Source organism: Peromyscus eremicus, chromosome 4 (genome assembly GCF_949786415.1).
Source record: "Peromyscus eremicus chromosome 4, PerEre_H2_v1, whole genome shotgun sequence".
Lineage (NCBI taxonomy): Eukaryota > Metazoa > Chordata > Mammalia > Rodentia > Cricetidae > Peromyscus > Peromyscus eremicus.
The window spans coordinates 17,484,061-17,506,252 of NC_081419.1; the positions used below are offsets into that span (position 1 = coordinate 17,484,061).

Consider the following 22,192-nt stretch of genomic DNA (forward strand, 5'->3'; position numbering starts at 1 on the left):
ACTAGATAGCAAGAAGCCTGCCACGGTCATACAGTTTGTAAACAATATAAGTCTCTGTGTGTTTACTCGGTTGGGTCTGAGTGGCTGTGGGACTGGTGGGTGAGAGAGATTTGTCCAGACTGTGGGCCAAGCAGGACTGGAGAAAACTCCAGCTACACACTGGAAAAAGGAAAGCATCTTCAACAAATGATACTATTCAAATTGGATGTTATTATGTAGAAGAGTGCAAATAGATTCTGCACAAAACTCAAATACAAGTCAATTAAAGACCTCAACATAAAACCAGATACACAGAACTTGATAAAAGACAGAGTGGGAAACAGCATGGAACTCATTGGTGTAGGAGATAACTTTCTGAACAGAATACCAATAGCAGGCACTAAGATCAAAAATCAATAAATGGGATTTCATGTAAAGTTCATGAAAAGTTTCTGTAAGGCAAAGGACACCATCAACAGAACAAAATGGCAGTCTACAGAATGGGAAAAGGTATTACCCACTTCACATCTGATAGATGTCTAATATCCAAAATATATAAAGAACTCAATAAACTAGTTATCAAAAATCAAATAATCCAATTTAAAAATGGGGCATAGATCTAAATAGAGAATTCTCAATGGACGAATCCGAAATGACTGAAAAAAAAACTTAAAAATGTTCAATATCCTTAATCATCAGTACAATGTAAATGAAAATTACTCTGAGATTCCATCTTACACCTGTCAGAACAATTAAGATAAAAAATATGAGTGACACCTCATGCTGGTGAGGATTTGGAGCAAGGAGACCACTCCTCTATTGCTGGTGGGAGTATAAACTTATACAGCCTATGAAAATCAATGTTTTGTTTTCTCAGAAAATTGGGAATTGATCTACCTCAAATACCAGCTATACCACTCTTGGGCATATACCCAAAGGACACTCCACCCTACCATAATAATGCTTGCTCAACTATGTTCATTGCAGCTTTATTCATAATAGCCAAAACCTGGAAATATCCTGGATGTCACTCAACTGAACAATGGATAAAGAAATTGTGGTACATTTATACAATGGATTGTTATTTTTAAAATGATATTTGTATTTTAAAAAGTGGAACTAGGAAAAAAATATTCCTGAGAGTAGTAACCTAGGCCCCAAAAGACAAATATGGAATGCATTCATGTATGTGTGGATATCAACTGTTAAGTAAATGATGATCAAGTTCCAACCCACTAACCCAGAGAAATTAGGTAAAGAGAACTGTAGGGAGGAAGCATAAGTCTCACTGGGTAAGAGAAATAGAATAGATTCCGTGGGTAGATGGGGTATCTAGAGGGATCAGGTGGGGAAGTGATGGAGGAAGAGAGCATGGGGAGAGAAAGCTGAAATCGGGGTACTTGGGGACTGATGTGGAAATGTAGTGCAATAAAAACTTCCTGGAATCTATAAGAGTAACCTTAGCTAGGACTCTTAGCAATTGAGAATATAGAGTATGAACTAGCCATCTTTGATGGCCAAGCAAGGCTTCCAGTGGTGGAACTGGGATACATTCAGTTGAGTTGTTGGCCAAAGAGATCCAAATGAGGTCCCTAACAACCCAAGCTGATGGAAGGTTGCCTTCTGAAAATGGACAGCAGGGCTTCATTGCCAAGGACAACTTCCAATCAGCTTATTGAAAGTAGAGAGTTTGAGTTGGTGTGGGCTTGGAGCCTTCAACCCTACATTCTAGTCTCCTTGGCATGAGAAGGTACTCTGTGGGCTACAGAAAGAAGAACCTGGACACTAACTCAGCCACAAACCCCACCATCTACAATCTATTTTGCCTGCAACATGTGCTGGGGCAGTGGCAGTGCAGAGTATGTGAGAGTGGCCAACCAATGTTTGGCTTAACGTGAGGCCCACTCCACAAGAGGTAGCCCATGCCCTAATCTGCCTGGAAGGCCATCAAACTGGAGACTGGATATCCTAGAGGCCTAGGATAAAACCAAACACCACTGGAAAAAATTACTAATGACATTCTGCTATACTGATAGATTGGTGCCTTGTCAAGTAGTTGTCAGAAAGGCTTCTGCCAGCAGCAGATGGAAGAGGGTACAGAGCCCACCACAAAATATTATGCAGAGAGAGTCTAAACTGGAGGACTCCAAAGGGTTGCTCACCTCAGAGATCTGGGAACACCACAGAAGACGGGGAGGAAAGACTATAGGAGTCAGGGGATAGAGAACACCAGGAGAACATGGCCCACCTAGTCAACTATGCAGAGTTTACTTGGGCTCACAGAGACTGAAGAGGCAAGCCAGGGGTCTGCATGGGTCTGTACAAGGTCCTCTGCTTATGTTATGGCTGTTAGCTTGGGGCTCTTGTGAGACTCCTAACAGTGACAGCAGGTGTATCTCTGACCCCTTTGTCTGCTCTTGAGACTCTTTTCCTCCTATTGGGTTACCTTGTCCAGCCTCAGTATAAGGGCTTATGATTTCTTGTTTTGTCCTGTCTGGCTGTCATCTCTTAGAGACCTATACTTTTCTGAAGAGGAAATGGAGGGGGAGTAAATCTGGGGGAGACAGGAGCTGGTGTATCTAGGAGGAGTGGAGGGAGGAGAAATTGTGGTGGGGATGTATTGTATGCAAGAAGAATCTATTTTCAGTTAAAAGAAAAAAAAGGAAAGACCCATTGAAAAGGAACAGAGCATAACTATGTGTGGAGGAAGCGCAGGGTCTGCAGAGGCCATCTACAGGGCTACAAAAGGACTGATGGACAAATAAAGTATACAGTCTACTGTTGGAATTTGTGATACTCTGATGAGGTCCAAAGCCAAACTTTCAAAAGTTCATTGCTGGCTTTGCTGCTAATGGAACTTTCTACCAGTCTGTATTTTTTTGTTTCTCTGACAAGACGCCGTGACTGAAAGTAGTTATGGAAGATAATTTTGCTGTATGGTTCTAGAGGTATGAGTCCATATGGTAGGGAGGTATAGCAGCAAATTGTAAGCATGGAAGCAAGTTCAGAAAGCTGAGAGATCACATTTACAAAGGCAAGAATGAAGCAGAGATGGGGAATTGATAGTGCAGCAAAGCTATTGATGAACCACTGCCTCCACCTTAGAATTAAAGGGCATCTTATGATAAACACAAACTAGGCTCATTCCTGCTTATGATTAGACCTTTGTTTCTCAAAGATTGGGCTATGCCCCACCTGTAACCTTAAATACAAAACCATCTTGCAACCCCACATTTCTTTCAAAGGGTGGAAATGTCTACCTTGTTATTGCCACCTTGTTAGATGCTGATCCTGTAACCCTGTCTAGTTTGCAAACCAAATCCTTCATTTCAAAAACCCCCTACCCCTGAGCTCTAAAAGCCTTGTCTTCCTCATGCCCAATGATGAACTCTTCAACCCTGCCTTTGGGAAGACAACCCATGTACGCAAATTTAAAAAAAAAAAAAAAGCTTTCTTTTGCTTGCTTTAATTAATTTGGCCATGATGATTTGGGAGAGTGGTCTTTCTCCTCCCATCTTTGGGGCTTACACCTTAACTCTCAAAGACCTTCCCTACATACATTCTCCAGCAAGACTCCACACCTAAACTTTCCCAAACACCAACAACAACTACTGGCCTACTGTTCAAATACATGAGTATATGGGGACATTTCTCACCCAAACGCACACCACTCTGGAAGAAAGGCAAGTCCACTGAATGTGTGAAGAATGGGAGAAACTTTGACAGAGCTTCTACCTGTACCTTCAGGTTAAACTCTCTTTGTCTGCCTTTATATTTGTTCCCTTCGATAGCTCCACAATCTGCCCATGTTTCTTCAAAGTCTGTCTTTCTCCACCTAGTTCAAGCCTCTAACACATATCAGAACCACCAAAGCAGCCAAATAATCTTCAAAGAGCTATCAAAGTATTCACCTGCACAGTCCAGGACTCTCTATTAGACCGCTCCAAAAGCAAAGCTAAATGTCTTACTCTGCCCTCTTTAAAACAGGTACCATTCTGTATATTAACATAGAAATCATGGCTTTTAGCAGTATATGTGTAAAGAACTTTATGTGGTCAGGTTCTATTTCTTCAGCTCCCTGGGCTTGCCTGTGCTATGCCCTCTCTGGAGGATATGGGTATCACAACGGCTATCCTGTATCTCTCCCTCTATTTCTTCTCCTACAGAAAATACTTGTCCAGAATACTTTTATTTTATATCGTAATGAGTAAATGTATTATTAATGAAATGATATTATTGCTCAATTTGGACAGGCAGTTGCAATTAAAGTGTGCTAAATGGAAAATTCTTGTGTTTTTCTGACATATACACTCCACAAATTAGGACTGAATTTTAGTTCTACCACTGAAGCCTGTCCCTTAATATTTATAAACATCATGTTTAGCCGTATACAGGTCTCAGAGCATTTGGAGAAATATATTCACATTGTGGATAAAGGTCTTGAGCTCCTTTCTGAACTCTAGAGGAGGACCATTTCAGGGAATATAATGACATCTTCACGCCCGTTATACATTTTACATCCTTTACATCCAGCACTGGAAGAAACAATTTCTGTAGAAAAAGGAAATCATCACATTAGTTCTTCAGACTTCCCTTTAATTGAGTTGGAAATAAACTTGATCACTTCTGACAAATTAATACTGAATTAATATTCAGTGAGTTGTTTTCACAGGATCAATATGTGATCAATTGGTCTAAATAACGGCACACCTCAGTTGTTAGTTTTCTATCCCCCTGTGCACGCCTGAAACTCCCAAAAGGATGTGGTTTGAGACCTGCATCCTATATTGCTCTAATTAAGAACGTAAACAATCTTAACTTCTGAGCCATCTCTCTCTTTTCTGAAAATGAGACAAAGGGAGGATGGATCTGAGGGAGAAGGGAGAGGAAACTGGCTGTGATGTATTGTATGAGAAAAGAATCTATTTTCATTTAAAAATATTAGATTAAAAACATGTTACTAATCTTTTGCAAATAAAGATATTTAGTAAAATGAAAAAGAAAACTAAGCACTTCTCAAATACAGTTTGATTTAAAATTTTCAGTACTCTTCAGTGCAAAGGTGCTTGAGCAAGTCAATAGGAGTAAGATTGCCCTACCTTGCAGTCCTCTTGAAATGTCTATACAAAGTGCAGAGGGCCTACAGTCGCAGGGAAAGCAACTTTGATCTGGTTTTCAGTCACAGTGAATAGTGTGCAGTGAAGACTCATTCACCAAGCCAGTGACTGACATGAAGTGAAAACAGCCAACATACAAGCACATAGTACACTAATTCAATGCTGAATATTCTGAGTCCAACCACTGCATTCACATATATGTTTAATTCCAGCTGGATTTTATAGTTTAAAAATTATTATTATTATTATTATTGTTATTATTATTATCACAATGTGTATTTATGTTCACGCACATGCACATGAGCCCATATATGTCACAGCAGGCACTTAAAAGTCAGGGGATAACTTACAGGTGTAGACTCTGTAGTAGAGTAAGTATTTTTACCCACTGAGCCATCTTGCCAGTATTTTTTTTTCCAGTTAATTCAAGTTAATCTCCTGAGAGCTTATGAGAAAGCTTCTGGAATATTTCCCAGTGTAATATTTTTAAAGAGAGGCTTGGATACAAAACTTAATTAAGAGGACTGGAGCAGTCCTTGCTGTACACTATGCTGTCTCCATGTGAGTAGCATTTCATGGCAGCCACAAAAAAAAGCTTTTTAATGTGTTTGGACATTTGAGAATTTTAATTTGTTCAGGAATTTTCCCTTTGAATGGAACTAAATTTCTAGTTATCAAAGTGCTGTGTGATTTAACTGTGGCATTTGACATTTGTAGAGATGGAGTATACTGTTGCTTCTTTGAATAACCAATTTCAGCTTTCAATTGAGTTGAACAGTACAGGAATAATGTAAAAGAAACTGTTTACTACAAACGGAATAACAAACATTGTTGGGGTCGTGCAAATTTTTACCTCTTGAAATAACTGTTTCTAGGCCTGTTCCATTAATGAAAGCCCGTGTTATGGTTTGTGTTTTGATGTCTGTCCAGTACAAACGTTCCTCAGTGGCATCAAAGTTTATTACAGCAACATCATCAATATCTGGGACAGTGAAGGCCGTGATGAAGTTCACATATGGATTGTCAATGTCCACTCCTCGGATCTCAGAACGTCTTGCATAAAGAAGAAACTTTTTCATTTCTAGAAAAATAAATTAAAGTGGTCATTTTTCTTATATTGTTGATGAGTTTAAGACAATCTAGAAAATCTAAAATAGCAACTTTTGATGACTTCAATTTTAACAAAAGAGGATTATAATAAAATCTGATGGAAACAATGTATAGATCATCTATCCTGAAGGTACTCAAAACAAATATTTGTAAAAACAAGTTAGCAAATCATTAAGTAATAGCATTTAGTTTGAAATGTTAAGAAATACTTAGTACTCGGTTTTTATCTCAGCATAACAAAACGTTGCTTACTAAAGCCAGGTGTGGAGGTACAGGCAGATCTCTGAGTTCCAGGCCAGCCATGGCTACATAGTGAGACCCTGTCTCAACAAACAACACAAACAGAAAAAAAAACAATAAACAATAAACAAACAAACAAACAAAACTAGAACTTGCTGGATGTATTTCTCAACAACAATATTTCATATTGGTGTATAATTAAAATAATATAGCCTTTTATTAAATGATTTTTAAAGTAATTAAGAGTATTTTTTTCTAATAGAGCTTGTCTATTTATTTAATAGAATATTTATTATTTTATTATTGCTATTTTATTATTCATTATAATGTGGAGGCCCAAATTACTCAGGGTCTGAGAATCTGAGCTTGCTTTATCCAGAAGGGCTGCACAAGGGAGTGATTCGACCACGGGCTGGTTACCAGGTGTTTGGAAGGGTCTACACTTGGCTGTGAAGTGTGCTTTGATCTAGAAAGGGGGAGGTCTTTTGCCCCACCTTTTGGCATTGTTATAAAAAGCCCTTTTGAAGAGACAGAAGGGGCCATTGGGTATTGACCCAGGTACTCCCGAAGCTATCCTGTGTTTCTGTCTTTCTCCTCTTCACTATCTTTCTACTTAATATTTTCTTATCCCTCTCTCCTCATAGGAATCCTGGGAAAAGTCAGAGATGGCCTCCCACATTATAACAGAATAAAGTTGTTAGATCTAGGTTACTAAATTGAAGGCAGAAAGAGTCATGCCTTCTGACCTCACTGGTAGGAATTTAGCTTTCAACTAATGAATATGTCGTTTCTAGCAGATGGACTTATTACTCTGGGTTGACACAGTTCAAGGCATACCACCAATGCTATATGCAATGTCACATTGAAAAAGGGAAGCCACAGAAAGATCTCTCTGACCTTCTCTGTCCACTTCTCCTGAGATACGTCATAAAACCTGGGTCAGCGTTTTTTGACCTTTCCCTACAGCCAGTCCTATGGCTGGCCTGTGAGAGGTGCCTTTCAAATCTCCAGAGGAAATGGGTATCTTCATCTCCATGGAAGAATGCTAACAGACCAGTCTCAAAATGCCCCCACCTAGGGCTCTGCCCATCATTTTCCATCACATTTATCTACTAGCATCCTTGTTTCATCAAATGGAGATGAAAATGCACAGCTTGTAATATCTTTCCTCTGAGACTCCTTATAAATAAAATTTGATTCAAATGAGTTTATGTTCTTTTGTTGTTGTGATAGCAGTTTCAACTGTGAACTAGGAGTATAAAAAATTTATTTTTCCCATCTCCAAGTAGTTAGCATTAGTGCTATAAGATTTTAAATCACAAAGAATAAAAAGGTGAGACTATATAATCAATATAGACAAGGTGTGAGAAATTAGCTGTATACTCAATATGCATTTGGGAGTTTATCACACTTCCCACATGAAGTACAATAAAATATTTTTTTTTTAGAAAGGGAAATAAAAGTTTCTGAAACAAGTCATCTGCTAAGAAAACCTGATAACAAAAGAAACCAATAGAAAAAGATAAAGCTGCCAGCCCGGAGACTCCTCATGGCCAGACTCTCAGTCACCCAAATTCCTATGCAATCTACCTTGTCTCACTATTCAACTTAATTTGCATTAATTAGTATTCCAAAGAGATTGTTAGAGTTACAAATGCAAGTGAGCATATGGGAAAGATGGAGGCAGTGTGGTGCTGCAGGAGAGGAGGACCTGAAAGAAAGAAGACACTAGATGAGAGAGGGTCCTAGCACCTAGAGCCAGGGCTCCCAGTGGCCGCATGGAGAAAGAGAAAACTCAAATTTCCCCAACTTGAAAAAAAAAGAGGAAAAGAATGAAGAAAAAGAGATAAAAAAAACATACGAACAAATGTGAGGTGAGGAAAGAATAATAGGTTTTTAAAATTATACTGAACAGAAAAATGACTCCACTTGGAGCAATTAAAAGCAGGTTCTTTAACAGTCCTGTGTGAGCTACTTGATTTCACTCTATTTTTAATTTTTAGTCCAGAATAATTCTCACTCGTCTCAGCATGCTACAATTATAAACTCCCTTTAAAAAAATCAAACATATTAAAATTCTATGTACTTAGAATAAAAACTCACACTGATTTTATAGCCCAGTGTCTATATTAATGGTAAGGCTATAATGTATAATTCACAATATTTTCTGCTTCACAGCTTGGAAAATCCACAAAGAAATCTTGCCTTTCATTTTAATCTCATTTCACTTTGAAATAATACTGCTAAGTCTTTTAAAAGTTTTCTTCTTAGTAAACATCTGAGCCAGCTACCTATTCTAATGACCCAGTTGAGGAATTGGGTTCACAATACTCCTTTTGTGACATAAGGTGAGGGTTAACAGATGGTAACCCCGGATCAAGTCCAGCCTACTGACGGTTTTTGTAAAGTCTGAATGTATCATAGCTGAGCACCTTAATTCATATTATTCATGTCAGCATATATATAATATATATATATATATAATATATATATATATATATAGCGAAATATATATATATATACACACACACACACATTCATCAATTTTGGCAGAGGCTTCCTGTTCCACAAAACCTTCAAACATTTCTTCATCTAGAAATGTTTTGTCAACCCTTGATAGAAAATAATTAATGGTTTTCTGTCAAATACTATTATAAAATCTACTATCAATACAGAGATTGTGCTTCCCCCAATACTGTTTCATTGTATCCAAGAGAGAGAAAGAGACGACCACCGTGGAGTGTTACAAGCACTGACAGTTGACAGTTTCTTTTTCTAAATCCCATGAAGTCTAACAAAGAGCATTAGAGATGCCTGTGTCATCTCTCCTCATTTACGCAGTTTAACGACTGACTAAGCTCGTGGTTGCTCCAAACATGGAGCAGTTGGTTGAAACGCCGACATTGTTCTTGCCCCAAGGAGTCAAGGAGTGCTATGTTCAATCTTTTTCTTTTCTTTTTTTTTTTTTTTTTGGTTTTTCAAGATAGGGTTTCTCTGCAGTTTTGCGCCTTTCCTGGAACTCGCTGTGAAGACCAGGCTGGCCTCGAACTCACAGAGATCCGCCTGCCTTTGCCTTCCGAGTGCTGGGATTAATGACGTGTGCCACCACCGCCTGGCGCTATGTTCAATCTTTAAGGCTTACACAGCTCTCTCTGATTGTGTAACACACTCAGAGCAGATTCCCTCCGTCTTCTGCACGGTTGCCTGCAGTTACTGTAGTCAGCTCTTAATTTAATCAGCTACATTTGGTTGTCTTTCTAAAACACGGACCTGACAGGCTTGATGAGTTTACATGGGTCCCATCCTTCCCTCACGCAGACTCAATAACACACTTCCCTTGGGACTCCTCTAAGGGGTCCACCAATTCCTCCTGGTCATCCTCCAGCTCTTTATTACTATTATACTAAGTTTTGTTTAAAAAAAAAAAAAAGCCATTAATCTTAAAAACAAAAACAAAAACAAAACAAAACAAAAAACAACCAAAAAACCCACAACATTTAAGCTTTGAAGCATTTTCCTCGTTTACTGCTTTATATAATTATTTGTTGCCTGCCCTAAAACTTCCCTAAGTTGTGTTTTCGTGTGTGTTGAGGGGCAGGGGGGGGGGGGCGGGGGGCGGGATTGTTTGTTTTACAGAGATCTGCCTGCCTCGGCCTCTCTCTATCAGTTTATTTTTTTATTTGGGATTGTATTGGAGACTGAGTCAGGGTTTTGCGTCGGCTCAGTAGTCTGTGAATTTATTTGTTATTGTACTTGTTTTGAGCCTGGAGTATTCTGGGTGATCAACACTATGGATTTGTTTATTTACTTGAGATTGTACTGGGATTGAGTCTACAGTCTTTGTGTGTTGAAGGTTGCTACTGTAGCAAGAAAGTTTCCATACAGCAGAAGGCAAAGAAAAGATGGGGCTGAATTCAAATAAAAAATTATTACCAAACAAAGAGGGATGAACTGGGCTAACGAATTGCATTTCTGAACTACATGTGGCAAGGTGATAGGATCTGTGTATTTTTGTTCATTCATATTTTTTTTTCTTAAAATTCTGATGGCACCCATGATTATGTTAGGCTTAGCCACCTATGGACCCACTGCTGACTCACAAATGTATGTGATATGTGATTGGAATTAGCAACAATAAACACCTGAAAATGAGTGAAACCTCCTAAAGCATACAAAGACTGAAGCTGAGAAGAGATAGTCAATAATACCTAAGTATAAAACATGGCAGGAGAACTAGTATTACTCACACATCACTTAAGACCAAAGTGGACTACTGTGAATGAAACATTACTGTTAGAGAAAATTTCATATTTCATGAAAACTATATTTAATTCTAGTTTATTTCTAATCAAGAAAAGAAAACACTTGGAGGACATATAACCATTTTTTTCTGGAAAATTCTAATAAAACACATGCAAATGTTTTTATGCAAAATGAACTATGTATGCTATTTATTTAGCTAATAAAATCATGTTGAATGCTAAATATAGGGGTTGGTCTTGTTTCATGAGAGAAAGATTTTTCTATCCCTTTTTATAGTAAGAGCCATCATACTAATAAATATAACTGGTGCAGAATAATTGCCAATGTAACAACAAATTATCTGTGTTTTTAATATTATTTAGGAAAATGTCAATCTTTATACTTGATGCTAAAGAAATTAAGGAAGCATCTTATTTATTTACTTTTTATTTACACTATTGTGGATCTAACTCAAGGCCTTTCTCATTTTATGCCAGCTTCTAAACCTGAAGCAGATACTCAGCCAAACGTAACAAATGAATACACATACTGCTTCAATCTCACCTGATTCCATCAACACATTCAGCAGGTAATTCCACTACCTTATGTCACATTTTATACTGTGTTCAATTTTTATAAAATATAAAAAATCACATTTGATACTCCACCAATATATGTACTATAGCAATGATTTATTAAAAACACAAGTAGCTTTTCTATTTATTTGTACACAGTTCTCTTAAAAGGGAAACCGCAAACATGTAATAGGTAAAATGCATCTTAGAAATGCATTAACATTTCATAGGTGAAGTTTATGTCAGAATCACCAATAAACTTTTAGTCATTATAAAGTGTAATGTTACTTAAATTACTTGCAGTTCATTTCATTTTTCCATTTTCATTTAGAAGACAAGCAATTTTTTGTCAACAACTTTTAGCATTTAAAATAGATTCTGTTTCAAATCAAATAAATCATCCACTGATAGTATATAAATATATAAAATAAAAAAAGGCTGGGGATAAATTTCATTTGAAGAGCATTTTGATAATAAGTATGAGATTTTAACTTTAGTTCACAGTAATACAAGAGAGAAAGAGAGACTTACAATGCAAAGAATATATATGTTAAGTGTTCTTATGTAGGGTAGAATATTGCATGTACACATATTCACATACACAGGCACATACACACACACGAATATGGATGTGTGAGAAAGAGGAAAGAGAAGTATGATTGATATATGTAGCATTTGAAGGAGTAAGTATGAAAGTGAAGAATCAATTGTATCCTACAAATACTTGAGATTGTCCTCTACCATGCTAGTCATGGCTTTGTGAATATTTTCCTTTTTTTTAAAATTTGGGGACCTCTAGTACCCATAGGGAAATTGTTGGAAATCACATATGTGTGTATATATATATATATATATATATATATATATATATATATATATATATTTAATATATATATTATAATGAAATGTCTCTGTACTCCAGATTGCATAAGTGATGTTTTTGACCTTTAAGAAGCAATGATATTGGCAATGTTCTTAGAATCTAATATTTTGTCTTTATGTTTTGTTTTTGCAAAATGAGATACTATTTTCCTTTTTTCCTATTTCTCTAAAATCTTTACTATATATAATGAATTGCATATTAAATGTTTTAATTTATTTATTAATTAAATGAAATTAAGGTAGGTATATCATAATACCTACACTGAATTGTGATTATTATTTCTCATAATAGACAAAAGTGTTTTGTAAAGAATATCTGTCAACTTCTATATGAAAACCTATTTGATAAATTCTTATCTGTGTTTACTTACAGCAAGCTTTAATATATCTTTTGTTTTTCTCTTCTCTGACTTGAACTTAGAAGTTGAACATAATGCCAACCAAAACTATAATATTAAAACACAAAGATATAATATTAAAATATTAATATCCATACCTCACAGTTTCTGATTCCTTATCATAGTAATATTGATAATTACTATTCAAAAGGTTTATATAACTATTAGAAAAATAGAAAATATTAAGTTATAAAGGAATATGATTAATTATTAAGATATTGTTAAAACCTTGTCATCCATTTAAGATGAATTTTCAAAACTGACATATTATCTCAATAAATGTTTTTACAGAGACATATATCAATTATTGTTTTAAAGCATTTTAAGAGATGGGACTCTGCTTAATTGGTACTAATGAATATATACTATATGCCATTATTGTTTCTATTGGTTTGCTTCATTTGCTAGCAAAATCTGGCTATAATTCTGAGCACAATGAAAACCATAAATTTCATTAGAACCATTCTTAAATCAGCATGAGCAGAAATCTTTGCAGGAGAAAGGCGACATTGCTTTTGCTTCATTTAACGCTGCTCTAAAAATCAATATAACTAATCAATTTGTCAATGGTGGATGAATAAAGATTTTTTTCTTTATAAATACTGTCAAGAAAAGTTTTTCTAGAGAAATATTTTATTGAGCCAAATGGAAGCATTCATTATTACAACTACTTTTTGAGAAACAATCTATTTGTAAAACACAATGGATAAATGACATAAAAATGATCTACAAAAATGAATTCCCAAACACCTGAACATGATGTCTGACACCTGAAATCTCAGCCTCTGAGAAGTCAAGGCAGAGGGACCATGGAGAGCTCAAGGCTGCCTGCAGGACAAAATTGGATGCCATCTCAACAATCAAAACAAACAAGAACTGAAAAGACTAAAAGACTAACTTTTCAAAATCAAAACAATAACTTATTTTAAGACCCCATGTTAGGAAATGTGCTGAGAAATTTTTTAAGCCTTGTTTCTAATAATTGATTTAATGGAAATTTTAGTTTTTAAATTTAAATTGTCCCCATTTGCAGAAGAGTAAACGTTGAAAGTCTTTAAAAATAGTCACATCAGGCAACAATTCTTAGCATTTGATTACAGAATAGGAGACATAACTATCATAATACCACACCTTTCTAAATAGTTCAGTTCATTTATGTTCATCATTCCTGCCACTATCACCCCCATATATAGGATTCTTCATGGAAAGTAGGGGATGATGGCATTGCTATAAGAAGAATGCATAAAAATCTATTTAATATGATGGATTTTTCATCTACAGTGAAACTCCTCAGTGTATCCCCATTATTTTACTTCTGTGGTTTCACCTGTTTCTCTGAGGGCAATGCTATATTTATATCATTTCAAAACATTTGCACCTCTAACAATTCAAGATCAAAATACCAGCACCTAGTCTTTGAAAATAAATGTTTCTTGAAAAATAATACTGTCTTTATTAACAGAAAATTAAGCCCCTTTAAAGCAGATTTTGTTCAGACAGTAGAATTGTATTTTCAAAAGGGCAGGTCTGGAAATTGGGTGATGTTGACAAGATGGACAGGTATGATTCTGTGACAGTCTTAAGTTATTTTAAGAAAAGATTCTAAACAGAGCAATAAGAAAATATATCTTTGATCTGTAATCTCTCTATAATTCATGTATCTATATAATACATATATTAGCTGTATATCCTTCTATAATCTGCAAACAAGTCAAATAACATCCTTATTCTCCCTACAGGTTTTGCTGACTTTCCCTAGGCAGCCAAATCCAGTAAACATGATAGTGATTTAATTGATTTGTTTATAACATATCTGCAAGAACCAAATCTTAAAGCCAATATAGTGTCCTAACCTCTCAGCTTTGGGTTGATACTTTCTTTATTCTGAATTCACACTATAATGTCTTCTTTTGGTACTGATCTTGATCTCCACATTCTTGTGTGCCAGTTTTGGTTTTCTCAAAGACTGTTCTCCCTCTTGTTTTCTGGAGTATCCTTTAGAAATCTCATCCAACTTCTTGACTCCAACATATAATCAACTGAATGAAAGCTCTAGCTCCAGCCACAACTCTTCTTTACTATTTTTAAATTTATTTTTTTCAAGTTTATCCACTAAACTATTTAATAAAACTATGGACTAGAGGCTGATCCCAAGTTGTATGGGGCATCTTAGCCATATTTTTACATGAGCTTTCCCTTGACCTTTTTGCTAACTGGCTGCTGGGAAATATTATTTTAAGGTGTGTTACTTTTGTTTATGTTGTATTTCTTTAACTCTGTGAAGCTGTGTTACTGTGCCTGTCTAAAACACCTGGTTTGGTCTAATAGAGAGCTGAATGGCCAATAGCAAGGCAAGAGAAAGGATAGGTGGGGCATAGTGATATTTTATTTGTGCTCTAACAAATAAAGCTTGCCTGGGGATCAGAGGAAAAAAGCCAGCCACTATATTAAACATAGAGGCTAGGCAGTGGTAGCACATGCCTTTAATACAAGCATTCAGGAGGCAGTGATTCATCCGATCTCTGTGAGTTCAAGGCCACACTGGAAACAGAGCCAAGTATGGTGGCACGTACCTTTAATCCCAGTGCTAGTTAATCATAGAGGTCTGGAGGTCTAGACAAACAAATAGGAAGTGATATAGCTGGGCAGGAAGAGGAAGTGATGAAGCTGGGTGGAGAAAGGAAGTAAGATGGTAGGGCACAGAAAGGTATATAGGTGTGAGTAAACAGGAAGTAGCTCTCTCTGGAGACTTAGGAGTTGATAAGGTGAGGTTGGCTGTAGAGCTTGTCCTATTCCTCTGATCTCTGAGTTTTTAGCCCAATATCTGGCTCTGGGTTTATTTTATTAATAAACCATTTAGCAATTTGTCTTACAGGGCTTGCAGGTAGAGAGACTATATATAGAGAGAAATCTGGGAGGAGAAATCTAGGAACCAGAGAAGGAGGAAGACATCAGGGGCCAGCCACCCAGCTACACAGAAAGCCACGAGGTAAGAATAAGATTTACAGAAGTAAGAGAACAGGAAAATCCCAAAGGCAAAAGGTAGATGGGATAATTTAACATAAGGAAAGCTAGCCAGAAACTAAGCCAAGCTAAGGCCAGGCATTCATAAGTAATAATATGCTTCCATGTGTGAATTTAATTGAGAGTTGGGTGGTGAGCCCCCCAAAGAAGAGCAAAACAAACAAACAAACAAACAAACAAACAAACAAACAAAAACAAAAAAAAACAACCAACCAACCAACCAACCAACCAAACAACATTTTGGCACCCAACATGGGGCTATACATCCATGTAGGGCTTAAGAACACTTAGGGGGGGGAAAAAAAGAGGATACGCTTCCTTTAAGAGGTGCTGCTGTTCAACCAGCAGGGCAGCTGCTAAGTGAAAACAGCAAGCTAAGTAAAAAACGCTTATGGCAGCTCAGGTACAGGATTCTATAGCTAGGACGGTTAAATGCAGTTCTTGGGTAGACAAACCTCTGTAAGTTCACAAGTTTTATGTTTGGCTTTCCTGACCAGAGAAACAGACAGTACCAGCTGAGAGTCACATGCATAGGAGTCAGGTGTACCTAAGCAGTCTAAAGTTTGTTCATGTGGTCAAAAAAGGCTAGAGATGTGTAGTAAAAGAGATCCAGGCAGAAAAACCTCTAAACAGGTTATGGTGTGTTTAACAATGTGTATAGGCTTAGGAAAAGGAAAAGGGTACAGTCATAGAAAAAAAAATGAACAGTTTATAAAATAAAATCTTTAAAGGGAGAGTAAAAGAAAAAAGCCACATAAGATGGGAAATACACAGGTAGTTGGGATCCTGTATGTGTTGATTTTGAATTTTTTGACAACTGAGAGGCAAAAGACAGCTGCTAGACACATGGAATTGTGAACTGGACTGCTAAATTGAATCAGTCTAGATATGTTAGGAATGACTTAACTTTTAAAAATTCAAAAAATATATTTATCAAATGGAAATTAAAAATACTTTTGAGCCGGGCGGTGGTGGTGCACGCCTTTAATCCCAGCACTTGGGAGGCAGAGCCAGGTGGATCTTTGTGAGTTCGAGGCCAGCCTGGTCTACAGAGCAAGATCCAGGAAAGGCGCAAAGCTACACAGAGAAACCCTGTCTCGAAAAACCAAAAACCAAAACAAAAAAACAAAAATACTTTTGAGTTTTGTTCCTATAGGAGACAAGAGGCTGTGGATTCCTTCAGTATTAATATGGATCAGTTTGATCAGGCAAGACCTCCTGAAACTTGGCAGGTGATATCTATCAGCAAAGGTTACCGCTGGTCTTCCCAGGACTTGGTCATTATCTCAAAATTTTCACTCTAGGTCCTAAAGATACTTCATCCACAAACACCAGGAACAAGTATGGAGAAAACTATGCCCACATTCCCAAGAGTTGGGGGTGTGTGGGCGGTTTTGGTTATTTGATGGGTTATGGATGTTTGTTATCTTTTAGGGGAATACAGAATATTGATACAAATTTAAAGTTACTTTTATTACATTGTATATATGTTTCTACTCTTGTTAAAGGATTTTTGTATATCGATAAAAATTTAAGGTTATTTTTATTACAACATATTGTATGTATGTTTGTATTCTTGTTTAAGGTATTGTAACTGTGCAGTTTATTTTAAAATGTAAGGTAAAATTCTAGTTTTTGAAAGCTATTATTACAAACTATACAGGATAATCAGGAACATAGATTAATGGATAGTCATTTATAACATTCAAAATTACAGATATGTTAGGTATGTTTTCTAGGTTAAGCAGATATATTTTGGATAGATGGTCTTCAAATACCTCAAAGATCTATAGAATATGGCATTTAAAATGTTTTGTTAACAAAGTTTTTCATGACAATGAGACACATCTCTTCCTGGCAGCACAATTTACTTCAAATGCATTGGGCATTGTAGAAATTCCTTATGGAGTTTCATTGTGAAAAGGTTGGCCACTAGGCAAAGAAACTGTTCTTGCTTTTGACTGCTGACAATATGCTGTGCAGACTGGACATGCAGAACACACAGGAAAAAGACTGTTGAACTTTGCCAAAACAAAGCAGAACAGTTCTTTAAATTTCCTGCTTCACTAAAAAGTCTTCCAGATACTCTAGGCCTTTAGGCTGAAGATGGATGCTGCAATGTTATAGAGGAACATTGGGTGACTGTCCAGGCAGCCAGATGTCTCTGTTGTTGGGTAATATTACATTCTTCTGGGTCTCTGATTGGAGCTGAAGACTAGATAGTTATAGTTTCTGTTTTCCTTTGTTATGATAGAAAGTAAATTGGGTGTAAAATTTTGGATTCATTAAGATAGGATAGATAATGTATTATTTTCTTTGAATATGCTAAATACAAATGGCAGAATTCTGTGAATGTAATCCTTACTTGATACTTGTAATTATATATAGTCTTACTATGTTTAAGTTAAAACCCTTTCATTTTTATTTAGACAAAAAAGAGAAATGTTGGGGAATATTATTTCAGGGTGTGTTACTTTTATTTATGTTGCAATTGTTTAACTCTGTGAAAGCTGAGCTACTATACTTGTCCAAAATACTTGATGGTCTAATAAAGACAATAGAAGTAACATAAAAAATAAGCCACAAAAAATAGATATTACACAGAGAATCTGGATTGTGTTGTCTTTGGGATTTTTAACTGCAGAAAGACATTTTGTGGTAAAGGCTACTCAGTTAAACCAATATTTTAAAGGTATTTTGACTTCAAAACTTATGTCTAAGGATACATTGCTTTGGAAAAGAGGTTCCGCTTTTGTTTCCATATAAGATGAGAACCTGTGGATTGCTTCTAGGCTAATATGGTTTGATTGGCCAAGATGCCCTGAAAGGTCTCCGATGACACCATGGCCCAGATGATCCAACATCCAGAAAATCTTCAAGGCACCTGGCTCAGAGAATACAGTATCACAGACTACCCCAGTCAGGACTTGACCATAATTCTTAATTTCCTCAGGATTCCCATAAAATTGCCAGCACCCCCAACCAGCAGGAAGTAGTATGAGAAGCTATGCCCAAATTTCCAAAATAATGTTTATAAATGTTTATTTTATTTAAAGGGGTTGATTTTAAATACAATCTCTTTCTAAAGGAGAAAAGGGGATAGTATGGATATGATAGGATAAAAGGGTAGCTTATTGAATCTTCTTTTAAAGAGCAATAACTTGTTTGAAATGTTTTTCATGGCTATGGATTTTAATTCATTGATACAAATTTAAAGTTAATTTTTATACTGTATGTATATTTATTCTTATTTAAAGTATTTCGTTTGTGCAGCTCATTTGTAATTGTAATGTATAATTAAGAAATGCAGATTATTAGTCATCCGTGATAATCAAACTTATAGTAATGTTAGTAAAGTTTTCTAGGTATACATAGATATATTTCAACTAGGTAGGTAATCTTCAAACATTTCTAAGACCTACAGAATATGGCATTTAAAATGTTTTAAAAACTTAGACTTTCTGGATAATGAGACATGTTTGATCCTGGCAGCACTGATTTACTTCAAAAAGGAAGATGGGCATCAAAGACACTCCATATGGAGTTTATATTCTTCTTGGCAAAAATAACCATTCGGGCAAGAAACTTCTCTTGCCTGGAATGCTGATAATATGTTATATCGACTGAACATGCAGGACCCATAGGAAGGTGACCACTGAACATTGCAAGACGAGATAGTTCTTCAGGTTCCTTCTTTGCAGAAGAAACTGCCAGACATTCTGCAGGACACAGGGAGAAGCAACTGAGAAACTCAAAGCCTATAGGCTAAAGATGGATGCCCCAAAGTTACAGAGGAACTTTTTATGACTTTCCAGGCAGGCAGCTGTCTCTGTCATTTCCAGAATTTTGGAAGTTGCTTACAATGCATTTCTTGTTTACTTAGGTAATATTATATCCTTATGCAGTCTTTGATGTAGTTGAAGACTAGATAGTTATAATTTTACTTGGTTATGATAAAAGATAAATTAGATATGAAAATTTAGACTCACAAATATAGGACAGATAGAATGTTTTCTTTAGTTTTGCCAAATACACATAGACGAGATATTATAACTGTAATTCTTGCTTGATTACTGTTCTGTTATATGTACTTTTACTATGTTAAAGTTAAAATCTTTCTTTTTGATTAGACAGAAAAGGTGAAGTATTGTGAGATGTCTTTCTGTACACTGTGAATATGTGTTGCTCTGATTGGCGGATAAATAAAACACCAATTGGCCAGTAGTCAGACAGCAAGTACAGGCAGGGCAAGCAGACAAGGAGAATTCTGGGAAGAGGAAGGGCTAAATCAGGAGTTGCCAGCCAGACACAGAGGAAGCAAGATAACAAGACAAAACTGAGAAAAGGTACCAAGCCACGTGGCTAAATATAGTTAATAATTATGGGTTAATATAAGTGTAAGAGCTCATCAGTAATAAGCCTGAGCAAATGGCCATACAGTTATAATTAATATAAGCCTTTGTGTGTTTACTTGGGGGATGCAAGTGGGAGAGATTTGTCCTGACCACTGGCTGGGCAGGACACAGATAAACTTCTGACTACAAATTCCCTCCTTTACAATAACCAAATAGTGGCCACATTCTGTGTCTCTTTCTGCAAATAGTAAATTATTGCTTCACTGAAGCAGATGAACAGGGTAGATAATGATTACTGATTACTCTGTAATCCTCAAATGTGGAGGCAGGAGGCAGTAGAACATGTTCTGATCACTCAAAATGAATTAAATATTATTTAGGAAATAGCAAGTTGTCATTTTCTAAATGTAAATAAAGACTATATTTACCTGAGTCCTGAGAGAATACTTTAAATTTCATCCACAAAATAAAATATTCCCCATTGCATGCAAGTAAGGGAAGTCACACATAAATATTTTTATTTAAGTAAACCTGCTAAAAATATATTTCTCGCACCAAGTAAATCACCACTCCCTTTTCATGTATAAAAAAGTGCCACAATATCATGCCTTCTCATTCAGTAACTTTAAAAAGCTAACATTTATGTGTGGAAGTCTGTTGCTTTTGCATAGATCCACTTTAAGGGAGAGACTTGATGTAGTTCATAGACAAAGCCAGTTCTTATCATTATATATTTAGTAGCTCTAAACCTAAAAATCATAGTCCCTACTGAATAGTAAGAACTGTGGAGATAAAAGTACAGCTGGGTATCTTTGTAGTTATAAAAAAATCAAACTAATTTATTATGTGAATGCATTTCATACACACTCTTTGCTCTGATCCTTATGTTGAAGGAAGATTTAGAGGTGACTTCTGCATTATACCACTGACATTTTGTTGGTCAGAATCATGGTTTCCTGCTTATTCCGATTTATTTAGATTAGTGTATTTCTAAATACTTTTGAAGTGCAAAACAACTAGGGGTTGAACTTCTTCTAATGGGGTAGTGTGGTTAGACTGTATAGGTGTGAAGGCAGCCAAGCATGGCTGGAAAAGCATAGGCCAGGATGAGTAAAAATGACAGGACAAAGAAGGACAGACAATAAGAGAGCTGAGGCTGAGAAATTGAAAGGGACTGGGAAGAGAACTGGACTCGCTCAGACTGCAGTGGGAGGGTATATAAACTGTACACACGTACACATTTGGTAGAAGAAATATCATTCAGAGAGAATGAAGGCTAAATACTACAGACAGAGATGGGACAGGATTTTCTCAGCCACAGAAACCATTGGTTTTAGTCAGCACCAAAACAAGGCAATATAATGTGAATTCAGAATAATGCTTACCATCTGAACCAAAAACAAGAAGGGCCAATGACAGAGAAAACCACCTAAGACAGACAAAAGAAGACATATCTCCTCTGCAGGTGAGATGGCATCATCTCAGAATTCTGTGCAAAACACTTAAAATAATAATAAAGGGACCTCAGTGGTGCTAGACTGAAAATCTCACAGGTTATGGCCCATGGAATGCAGAAGTGTAACAGGTTAAGCTGCCGCTTGCTGCTATGACAAATGATCATGGCATTCAAGATAAGAAATGTGAGCCATAGGATCAAAAAGTGCATGCAAGGACTGAACCTAAGTGCCCAGAGCATCACTATCATTGAACCAGCAGGTGGACTACAGGGGGAGAGAGTCATCACCTGTGACTCATGCTTTACCATGCAGCTCCCTGCAACCTCCCAATATGCTAGCCCATGTCTACAGGGTGACTCTGGGTCCTTGGTGTTTTCAGTTATAGTCTTTCTTTCCTTATTTATTTATTTTGACTTTTCGAGACAGGGCTTCTCTGTGTAGTTTTGGAGCCTGTCCTGGATCTTGCTCTGTAGACCAGGCTGGACTCGAACTCACTGAGATCCGCCTGGCTCTGCCTCCCAAGTGGGGATTAAAGGCGTGAGCCACCACCGCCCAGCCAGTCATATTCTTTAATAGGTTCCATATGGAAAGATATTTTAAAAATGTTCTTTAAATAGTTATTTTGCTTAGTCACTTGTGAATGTGTGTGTGTGTGTGTGTGTGTGTGTGTGAGAGAGAGAGAGAGAGAGAGAGAGAGAGAGAGAGAGAGAGAGAGAGAGAGAGAGAGAGAGAATGTGCATGCAGGTACAAACATTAGCATGGGGACCTGTGGAAGCCAGAAAAAACGTCAGATCCTCTGAAGCTGCAGTTACA

General features: G+C 36.6%; 2 protein-coding genes across 4 annotated transcripts in view; one reads left to right on the forward strand and one right to left on the reverse strand.

The window, feature by feature from the left end:
* LOC131909083 (sperm motility kinase X-like) overlaps positions 1–22,192 on the forward strand; it is a 263,007-nt gene that overhangs the window by 115,401 nt on the left and 125,414 nt on the right. The window lies entirely within an intron of this gene.
* LOC131907707 (low-density lipoprotein receptor-related protein 1B-like) overlaps positions 1–22,192 on the reverse strand; it is a 36,386-nt gene that overhangs the window by 12,976 nt on the left and 1,218 nt on the right. The gene's annotated exons all lie outside the window — the stretch shown is intronic.